The 10,961-nt window shown below is 30.1% G+C and overlaps 1 pseudogene; it reads left to right on the top strand.

The window, feature by feature from the left end:
* The first annotated feature begins 1,695 nt into the window (after positions 1 to 1,695).
* Positions 1,696 to 4,860, top strand: LOC106325596 (annotated as a pseudogene).
* The last annotated feature ends 6,101 nt before the right edge of the window (positions 4,861 to 10,961 follow it).

A 10,961-nucleotide genomic window follows, 5' to 3' on the forward strand; every position in this document is an offset into this window, starting at 1 on the left:
AGGTTTTCTGCGCTTTTTGGGAGAACAAGTTTTACCCTTCCAAAAAGTTTTCGGAAAACGTGTTTTGGTAAAACCCTTACGCATTGAAACTTCTTTAGCTCGGAAATTAGCCAAACTTACGGGATTTGATAAAATTTATCATTTTCCTTTATGTTTAGACAGAGAAATCGCAAGCTCGTTTCGTAGCACTTCCTGTTGGCGAAAAGTCGCGGCTAGGTTTTTTCGATTTTTTTTTAGGCACTATGGCGTTTGCGTAAGCGTTGGCCATCTCAGAGCTCACATGTGCAGGATCCACACTTGCATCTCTTCAAAGGACTGAAATCAGTCAAAGTCGTCCACAACTTGTTCAAGTATCCAAAGTGAGCTTCAATGGACTGTCCTCTCTGTTGAGCAGTGGCAATCTCTGTTTTGATACGCTGAATTTTTGATCCATTCTTCACAGAGAATCGCTTTTGAATATGCTCCCACAGACTTTGAGCAATATCATGGTGTGACAAGTTCGTACGTACGTTAGCATCAATCGTCAGCTTCATCCATGAAACCACCAAAGCATTGTTGGTCCACCAATCCTCCAAATCTGGCGAGTTCTGTTTTGGCTGCGGTATCGTGCCGTCCACGAAACCAAACTTCTTTCTAGCCACAAGAGCCAATCGAAGATTCATAGCCCACTCGTCATAGTTCGAACCTTTGAGCAGCGTCTGGGATATTACACTTCCCGGATTGTCGCTTGAACTCAGATCATAAGGCGATATGGTTCTCCTTCGAACGCCAGTTGTCTCCTTCGTCATCTCTGCTGGAATGATTCCTCCCTCTTCATTAGTTACTCCCGTCATTGATAAGTAAGCTCAACGTAGATCAAAGAAGAATAATGATAAACGTCAAACTTCAAGAGCACGACGACCAAAGAGAATAATGATCGACGCCGTCAAGAAGAGAAACCCTAGTAGGGCTCTGATACCATGTCAGAAAACAAAGATATCGTATAAAGGTTTTCTGTATTTTTATTAGGTCCTAGACCAAGTATTTATACAAGGGGTTCTCTCCTAAAATAGATTATACACAAGATATACGATGAGATCAAAACGGAAAGAGAATATTGTCTCATAGATATGTACATATCGTAATAGTATGTTTATTTTTTATGTGTAATGTTACATTTTATATAAATAAAATCGTTGTTAAAAAGAAAAATTTACATAACCGTTGGAGGTTGTTAAAGCGAGCACTTTGACCAAGTTTTTTCCCATCTTGCGAAACTTGTAGTGCGTTTAACTTATGTAACCATCTTTTTAATCGTGGTGCAGACTACTTCAACCATGCGTACAACTCAGATAAACACAGAAGGTTAGACTGAGCAGGAATCAACCCAACTTGTTCAATTGTTGAGGTGTATCATCATTCTCGTGGTCGTTGCTCTGTTGATGTGTTTGACTTTTCACACTATTGCAATAAAACTTGACTTTTAGTTGACCAAGCACTCATCTTGATATACCTATTCTTTATGTATCTTTTGTTTTAGCTACTTTAATAACTTTTGTACAATCATGAATATTGGCAACAATTTCAAGAAATGGAAAACACGTCTTTTACGAGAGCATCTATATAAATGATTATTCACTTGATTATGGTTTCATCTCTCTCTCTCTCTCTCTCTCTCTCTCTCTCTCTCTCTCTCTCTCTGACCTAAAGTTTGGAATGACGAATTACAGAACATTAATTTTTGTGGTACTAAGTCTGATAATATTTCTCAACGGGCAGAGCATTTTTGTTGCACGAGCCGTAGCTGAGAGCAAGGTATTTCAAAATTCTTAAAGTTCATTTTTAAGCAGACAACATGAACAGAGACCAATTGCCAAAACAAAGTTGGTTCTTGTGCAATGATCAATAGGTTCATATAGTATATTTGGGTGAGAAGCAACATGATGATCCTGAGTTTGTCACAGAATCTCACCATCAGATGTTGTGTTCACTTCTTGGAAGGTGTGTAAATTGAGACTTTTTTTTCTCAATGATGGTAATGTGTCAAAGTGTTACTCAGATGTCTTGTGTTTTGTTCCCATGATTACAGTAAAGAGGATGCCCATGGTTCAATGGTATACAGTTACCGACATGGATTCTCAGGTTTTGCAGCCAAGCTTACCAAGTCCCAAGCCAAGAAAATAGCAAGTACTCAGTCTTAATCTCACATCAGAAGCCTGTGTCTGCAAATGTCTGAAGTTGTTTTTTTTGTTTTGTTTTCTTCCGTTGCTAATGATCTTTGGTGACAGATTTACCTGAAGTTGTTCATGTCATACCGGATAGTTTCTACAAGCTGAAAACAACTCGGACTTGGGACTACTTAGGACTTTCTGCCTCCAGTCCAAAGAATCATCTAAATGAAACTAATATGGGTGAACAAATTATCATCGGCATTATTGACACAGGTATGACTGTTTATTCTACATTTCTTCTCAGCTCATTACAGATTTCTGAAATATGGTGTTGGTTTAGAGTCTTCTTCTTAGATTCTCTAAGATTTTTATTGCAGGAGTATGGCCAGAATCTGAAGTATTTAACGACGATGGGATTGGATCGGTGCCGAGCCACTGGAAAGGAGGCTGTCAATCAGGAGAGATGTTCAACTCCTCCCACTGCAATAAAAAGCTCATAGGAGCTAAGTATTTCATCAATGGCTTCCTAGAGGAGAACAAAAGCTTCAACTCTAAAGAATCACTTGATTTCATTTCCCCTAGAGACCTCAATGGTCATGGCACGCATGTGGCCACCATCGCGGCAGGTTATTACGTGCAGGACATTAGCTACAAGGGCCTAGCTGGAGGGGTTGTGAGAGGTGGGGCACCACGTGCTCGTATAGCAATGTACAAGGGTTGTTGGTATCTGGATGATTTAGACATAACAACTTGTTCATCTGCTGACATTTTGAAAGCTATGGACGAGGCAATTCATGACGGTGTTGATGTTTTGTCACTCTCTCTAGGCTCTGTGGTTCCTCTGCATGGAGAAATTGATATCCGCGATGGGATATCCACCGGAGCCTTCCATGCCGTCTTAAAGGGTATTACCGTTGTTTGTGCAGGTGGTAACTCTGGCCCCGAGGCTCAAACAGTGACAAACACGGCGCCTTGGATTGTCACTGTGGCTGCAACTACTCTAGACCGGTCCTTTCCCACTCCTATCACACTTGGGAACAATAAAGTGATACTGGTAAGTGGTAACTATATTGCAGGGTCAAATTATATGTCTACTAAGAAAATATTCTGATGATATGTGTCTTATTTTGAGTTTGGTCATTATTTTACAGGGTCAAGCAATGTACACAGGTCCAGAACTTGGCTTCACTAGCTTGGTTTACCCAGAGGATCCAGGGAACAGCAACGAAACCTTTAGTGGGTAATTTTCAAATCTCTAGTTTCTTAGTATTCACAAAATCTTGCAATATAAAGAAGCCCAGTTCTTTGACACCACACTGGTTCTTGTAATGCAGCACTTGTGAGGATCTTTCCTTGAATTCTAATGATACAATGGTGGGGAAAGTGGTCTTATGTTTCACAACATCATCTTCTAGTGGTTCCGTATCAAGTGCTGCAGGTTCTGTGAAGAAAGCTGGTGGTCTAGGTGTAATCATAGCAAGACATCCAGGCTCCGATCTCGAACCATGTTTAGATGATTTCCCATGCGTTTCTGTTGACTATGAGCTTGGGACAAATATACTTCTCTACATACGTTCCACAGGGTATTTAAATGACTAAGATCTTCACCGCTTTGAATTGCAAGTAAAGACAGTGTATATTGGTGATATTTGAGACATTTTTCTGTGGACTTGTGGTTTGCAGATCTCCTGTTTTGAAGATACAACCATCTACAACCCTTGTAGGACAGCCCGTTGGTACAAAGGTGGCAACTTTCTCGTCAAGAGGACCTAATTCAATTGCCCTGCTATTCTCAAAGTATGTCATAATCAATTAAATTATTTTACTCAAAAAGAAAGTTTATAAATCATATGAACTGTCTGAAGTACAGCCGGATATAGCAGCACCAGGAGCGAGCATATTGGCCGCTACAACCACCAATACCACCTTAAACGACGGAGGATTCATTATGCTGTCAGGAACATCAATGGCAGCTCCTGTTATTTCAGGAGTTGTTGCACTGCTTAAAGCTCTCCATCCTGATTGGTCTCCTGCTGCCATTAGATCAGCCATTGTCACTACAGGTTCTTATCTTTTTCATCCAATCACTCCAAATAGACCATACTGATTTAGATACGCTTCTTTGAATTACTCTTCAGCTTGGAGAACAGATCCATTTGGAGAGCAGATTGATGCAGAAGGGTCGTCTCGGAAGCTAGCCGATCCCTTTGACTATGGTGGAGGGCTTGTGAATCCAGAGAAAGCTGTAAAACCAGGTCTTGTATATGATTTGGGCCTCCAAGACTATGTTCTCTACATGTGCGCTGTTGGTTATAACGACTCGTCAATCTCTCAGCTTGTCGGTGAAAGAACAACCTGTTCAAATCCCAGACCATCTGTTCTTGATTTGAACTTACCTTCCATTACAATTCCAGACCTCAAAGAAGAAGTCACTCTCACAAGAACCGTCACTAATGTTGGACCGCTCAACTCGGTCTATAAAGTAAAGGTCGAGCCACCATTGGGAATTCAAGTGACCGTGGTACCAAAGAAGTTAGTATTCAACTCTAAAACTAAAACGCTCTCTTATCAAGTCAGAGTCTCGACCAGACACAAAATCAACACTGGTTTTTATTTTGGAAGTTTGACGTGGAGTGACTCTGTGCATAATGTTATAATTCCTTTGTCCGTGAGAACGCAAATTCTGCAGAATTACTATGATGAGAATTGAACAAAAAAAGAAAAACTGTGAACTTGTATTTATACTGTAACCCTATATATTTACATTGTGGATCAAAGATCACTTCCTTTTCAAAGGAACCAACCAATGCAGCAGCTAAAATAGACCAAACAAGAAACCAGATTCATGTCAAAATTTTAGCATCAACCATAGGGGGAAAATGGCGTATTTCAACCCAAATAATTTGATCCTGTCAGATACCACCCAAATAATTACTAAGTGCTAATTACGACTAGGCCTGATACTTTTATCCGAGATTCAATCCGGATCTGCTCTGAAAATCCGGATATCCGGAGGGGTCGAATCTGGATATCCGGAGAGGTCGAATCCGGATCCGGATAATAAAATGTTGGATCCGTCAAAGCCGGATATGGATCCGGATATCTTAATTTTTAAGTCTGGATATCCGGATCCGTAAGTTTTATTAATAAATATTTCAAAAATAGTAATATCTATATATAAAAATTAATTTTATTTAATATATTTTCATTTTTATAATAGTATATATAAATTTTATGTAAATTTTGTAATATTATACATAGAAATAATTAAAGACATTATATATATTTTTATTTTTAAATTATTGTTAATATTTTATATATATTAATATTATTTTTAATTTATTTAAGGATCCAAATCCGGATCCGGATATCCGCCGGATATTACAATTTTTAGAAGGATATCCGACACCCGGATATCCGAGAACCCCGGATCAGGATAAGGATAGTAAAATTATGGATCCACCGGATAAAGATCCGAATCCAGATACCTTAAAATTGCATGGATATCCAATCCGTCTCATGCTTAATTACGACATGAATTTAACTAAAAAATAAATTTTCTTCTCGAACTTGCTTCAATAACTCAAAATATTACTTTAACTAACAAGACAGTTAGAATAGCCGAAACACGTTGTTTGTGTTTAGATCAAAATTTAAAAAAAAAAAAACTATGATCAAGGGATTTGAACCCTACAATAGACACTCCGTTGACAAAACACAATGACTAGTCCAAATTTTCTTTCATTCAAATTTATATAATATTTATAATATGTACATATAAGTTAGCGTACTAAAACATTTTGAGAAGTTTTGATAACCATTTTTAAGTTTTTGTCATAAAAATAACCGTAAATAAAAAAAAATGATCAAAATAAATTTTATTATAAAGTAACTAATCTAAACTCAGAGTTTATAGTAGCCAAAACACGTTGTTTTGTGATTAGATAAAAGTTAAAAAAAAACTATGATCAAGAGTTTGAACCCTACAATAGACATTCCCTAGACAAAACACAATAACCACTAGCCCAAATTTTCTTTCTTTCAAATTAATATTATATTTATAATATGTACATATAAGTTAATGTACCGAAACATTTTGAAAAGTTTTCGAAGATAGTCATTTTTGACTTTTTATCACAAAAATAACTTTCAATTAAGGAAATGATCAAAATAAATTTTATTAAAAGGTATTAAAATATTATTATACATTAATATATTCAGTTATCGTTTATAAAATGAAAAATAAAAAATTCTATAATATTTTATCTATTATATAATCATAATCAATCACATTAAAGAAAATTATTATATTGAGCTAAATATAATAAAATTGTATTAAATTTATAAATTTTAAATATTTTTAAAAATAAAATCTAATGCGTTGGTAAGATGGGTTAACATTAGCAAACTAAATAATACACGTATAAAAATTAACATGTATTTATTTAAAGCTAATAATATAAAATCTTTGTAACTACTTTAATCATAATATATTTTCATTTTAAATATATCTAGATTTCAACCCGCGCAAGTTTTTGTTTTCATTTATTTTTATAAATATTTTGTTTTCAATTCTAAACTGGTATATATTATAATATATATGTGTCTATCAATTTAAACATAATAGTTTACGGTATATTTTTTTCATTAAGTAGATTGTTTCAAACTTTCACGTGTATTTTTATCTTCTTCTATATATATATTTTCAGATTATTATTTCATTATTAAAATCGTAACTATATATATAAAGATTAGTAAAATATTGTTTTATTGTCATATTCAAAGATATTGTAACATTTCACAAATTTAGAAAGTTTTTAAAAAATTAAACTTTTCGCTTCATAGATTTATATTATCGAGTAAATAATTAAACATTTAGTTTTTGTTTTATTTTTAAAATAAAATATATAGTTTAAAATTTGTTTTCATTGGTTTAAGGTAGTAAAAATTAATCATTGTTAGATAATATGATTTTTGTCTTTATAATTTAAAAGCTAACATCGACAAATATTTAACATATGGAGGTATAGTATTACAACATTAAATTATATCTATTTAATTTATACTATCTATAAATCCAATGGATCATCTATTGTTTAAATCCAATTATTGATAGTCCAATAAAAATTTCGGGTTGGCCCAAAATTTAAATGATAAGATTATAGATTAAATGCAATATGACTTTCTAGGAATATGTCCATTAGGTCCATTTTTTATAAAATCACACATGAATCAAGGTTAGGACTTCTGTTTTAATATATAAGATGGTAAAATAACGTATTTATCTCAATACACACATTTATCTTAAATATAAATAATTTTAATGATATTATTTTTATTAGTTTCAAATTTATATATTAGTTTTGAATTATGTTTTGGGCAAAAAAGTCAATTCATAATTAAGAAAGTGTATTTTTCAAAAGGTAAAACAGAGAATGCAATTATCAAATTTCAAATCCTAAATAGGGTATTTTGCAAATTATCCCTAGATTTTATTGTTCCATTTTTTAGATATATAGTAAATAAATAATAACAATAGTGAGGTACATTTTAAACATTGTTAGATCTCAAACAAATATAGATTTCAAGAATATATTTTTTTTTATATTTGAGTATTATATAAATTTGATTTTGGTGATTATATATGAGCTGGTAAAGAAAAATATATTATGAAATTATAAGTAAGATATAACATTTCATGTATTGGTAAATATATGAGTTTGAAAATTAATGCTATAAATCAAGCTTTAGATTCTTGTAATTAAAGAATTGAACAAAAAGAAACCAAGCTTTAGTTTTCATTAGAAAATTGAACAAAAAAAAAGTGAAAGTTGGTGCTTTGCTTTACCAAAAAAATACCTTGGTACCTTATTAATCATTTCTTTTAATGAAGAGGAAAGAGTAGAACATGAGATTGTAGGTACATCTTGTTTTAATATTTTTGCATCTAATAGGGTAGAATATTAGTTGACTACTGTTAATGAAGAGGAAAGTATGAAACACCAAGATTGTAGGTAAATCTCGTTTAAATACTTTTGCTTTAATAGGTAAAATATATGGAAAATGATAAAACCATTAAATTTGATGATTTTCTAATAAATGAGTCATACTTATATTTTAATAGATAAGATTAGAGATTAATTATAACATGACTTTCTAGTATTAGGTCCATTACATCTAATTTCTAAAAAATCACACATAAATCAAAGTTGTGACTTCTGTTTTAATATATAAGATATAAAAAAAACTCTAATTTCATAATCCAATTTTAAATTCAATATAAATAAATATGTGTAAAAATATTTTAACAATAACTAGATCTCGATCCGCGCAACCGCGCAGAATTTTTTTCATTTATTTTTATATAAACATTTTGTTTTCAATTCTAAATTGGTATATATTATAATATATGTGTCTATTATTTTTTAAAACATAATAAGCTTACGGTATATTTTTTTCATTGAATAGATTGTTTCAAACTTTCACATGCATTTGTATCTTCTTCTATATATATTTTTTTGGATTATTATTTCATTATTAAAATCGTAACTATCTATATAAAGATTAATAAAATATTGTTTTATTGTCATATTCCAAAATATTGTAACATTTCACAAATTTAGAAAGTTTTTAAATAATTAAAATATACGCTTCATAGATTTATATTATCGAGTAAATAATTAAATATTTAGTTTTTGCTTATTTTTTAAAATAAACTATACAGTTTAAAATTTGTTTTCATTGGTTTAAGGTAGTAAAGATTAATCATTGTTAGATAATATGAAATCTTTATAATTTAAAAAGTTAACATGGATAAATATTTAAATAATTAACATATGGAGGTATATTATTACAATATTAAATTATATCTATTTAATTTATACAATCTATAAATCCAATGGATCATCTATTGTTTAAATCCAATTATTGATAGCCCAATAAAAATTCAGCTATGCCCAAAATTTAAATGATAAGATTAGAGATTAAATGTAACATGACTTTCTAGAAATAGGTCCATTAGGTCCATTTTTAAAAATATCACACATGAATCAAGTTTGTTACTTCTGTTTTAATATATAAGATTTAATGTATTTTAAGTTATCGTTTATAAAATGAAAAATAAATAAATTATATCCTATTTTATCTATTATACGGTCATGATCATGTTAAAATACAATTATTATACTTAAATAAATATGATAAAAGAATATTCAATTAATGAATTTATAAAATTTATTTTCATAAATATAAACTATTTATTTTAAAAATATAACTAGATCTTGACCTGCGCAACCACGCGGATTTTGTTTTCATTTATTTTTATATAAATATTTTGTTTTCAATTTCTAAATTGGTATATATTATAATATATAGGTGTCTATCGATTTTTAAAACATAATAAGTTTACAGTATATTTTTTTATTGAATATATTGTTTCAAACTTTTACATGTATTTGTATCTTCTTATATATATATATTTTCGTATTATTATTTCATTATTAAAATCGTAACTATATATATATATTAGTAAAATATTGTTTTATTGTCATATTCAATGATATCGAAATATTTCAAAATTTTAGAAAGTTTTTAAAAAATTAAACTTTTTGCTTCATAGATTTATATTATCGAGTAAATAATTAAACATTTAGTTTTTGTTTAATTTTTTAAAAAAAATATATAGTTTAAAAACAAATTTCATTGGTTTAAGGTAGCAAAGATTAATCACTGTTAGATAATATGATTTTTGTTATTTAAAAAAAATCTTTATAATTTTAAAAGTTAACATCGACAAATATTTAAATATTTAACATATGGAGGTATAGTATTACAGCATTAAATTATATATATTTAATTCATACTATCTATAAATCCAATAGATCATATATTTTTTAAATCTAGTTATTGATAGTCCAATAAAAAAATTTGGTAGGCCCAAAATTTAAATGAAAAGATTAGAGATTAAATGTAACATGACTTTTTACGAATGGATCCATTCGGTTCATTTTTAAAAAAAAAATCACACATGAATCAAGGTTGTCACTTCTTTTTTAATATATAAGATATGATGATAGAACGGCTTAAAATTAGCAAAAATAACATATTTTAGACTTATGTATGTACAATAATATATTATCTAAAATGAATAAGCATAAAAATTATTAGTAAAAATAAATCCAGTTCTGAAAGACGGGTCAGAATTTAGCATAAATTACATACAAAATAATTTTCAAATATGTTTTCTCATGAATATATTATTTTGCTTAATTACTAAATGCAAATACAATAAGATAAATATATAATAAAAATTGAAAATACATATGGTTTTAAACAATTGATTAATTATAACATGTAAATTATAAAATTATTGTATTTGAAATAGTTATATAAATATTTTAGTATATGATTAACGTTAAAAATATATACCACTAATGTTCTATAACAATAATTTATGTATAGTAAAGTGAAAACAAACATCCGCGCGGTTGTGCGGATCAAAATCTAGTCTTATATATTAAAACAGAAGTCACAACCTTGATTTATGTGTGATTTTTTAAAAAATGGACCTAATGGACATATTTCTAGAAAGTCATGTTACATTTAATCTCTAATCTTATCATTTAAATTTTAGGCCTACCAGAAATTTTTATTGGGCTATCAATAATTGGATTTAAATAATAGATAATCCATTGGATTTATAGATAGTATAAATTAAATATATATAATTTAATATTGTAATACTATACCTCCATATGTTAAATATTTAAATATTTGTCGATGTTAACTTTTAAAATTATAAAGATTTTTTTT

Source organism: Brassica oleracea, chromosome C2 (genome assembly GCF_000695525.1).
Source record: "Brassica oleracea var. oleracea cultivar TO1000 chromosome C2, BOL, whole genome shotgun sequence".
Taxonomy (NCBI): Eukaryota; Viridiplantae; Streptophyta; class Magnoliopsida; order Brassicales; family Brassicaceae; genus Brassica; species Brassica oleracea.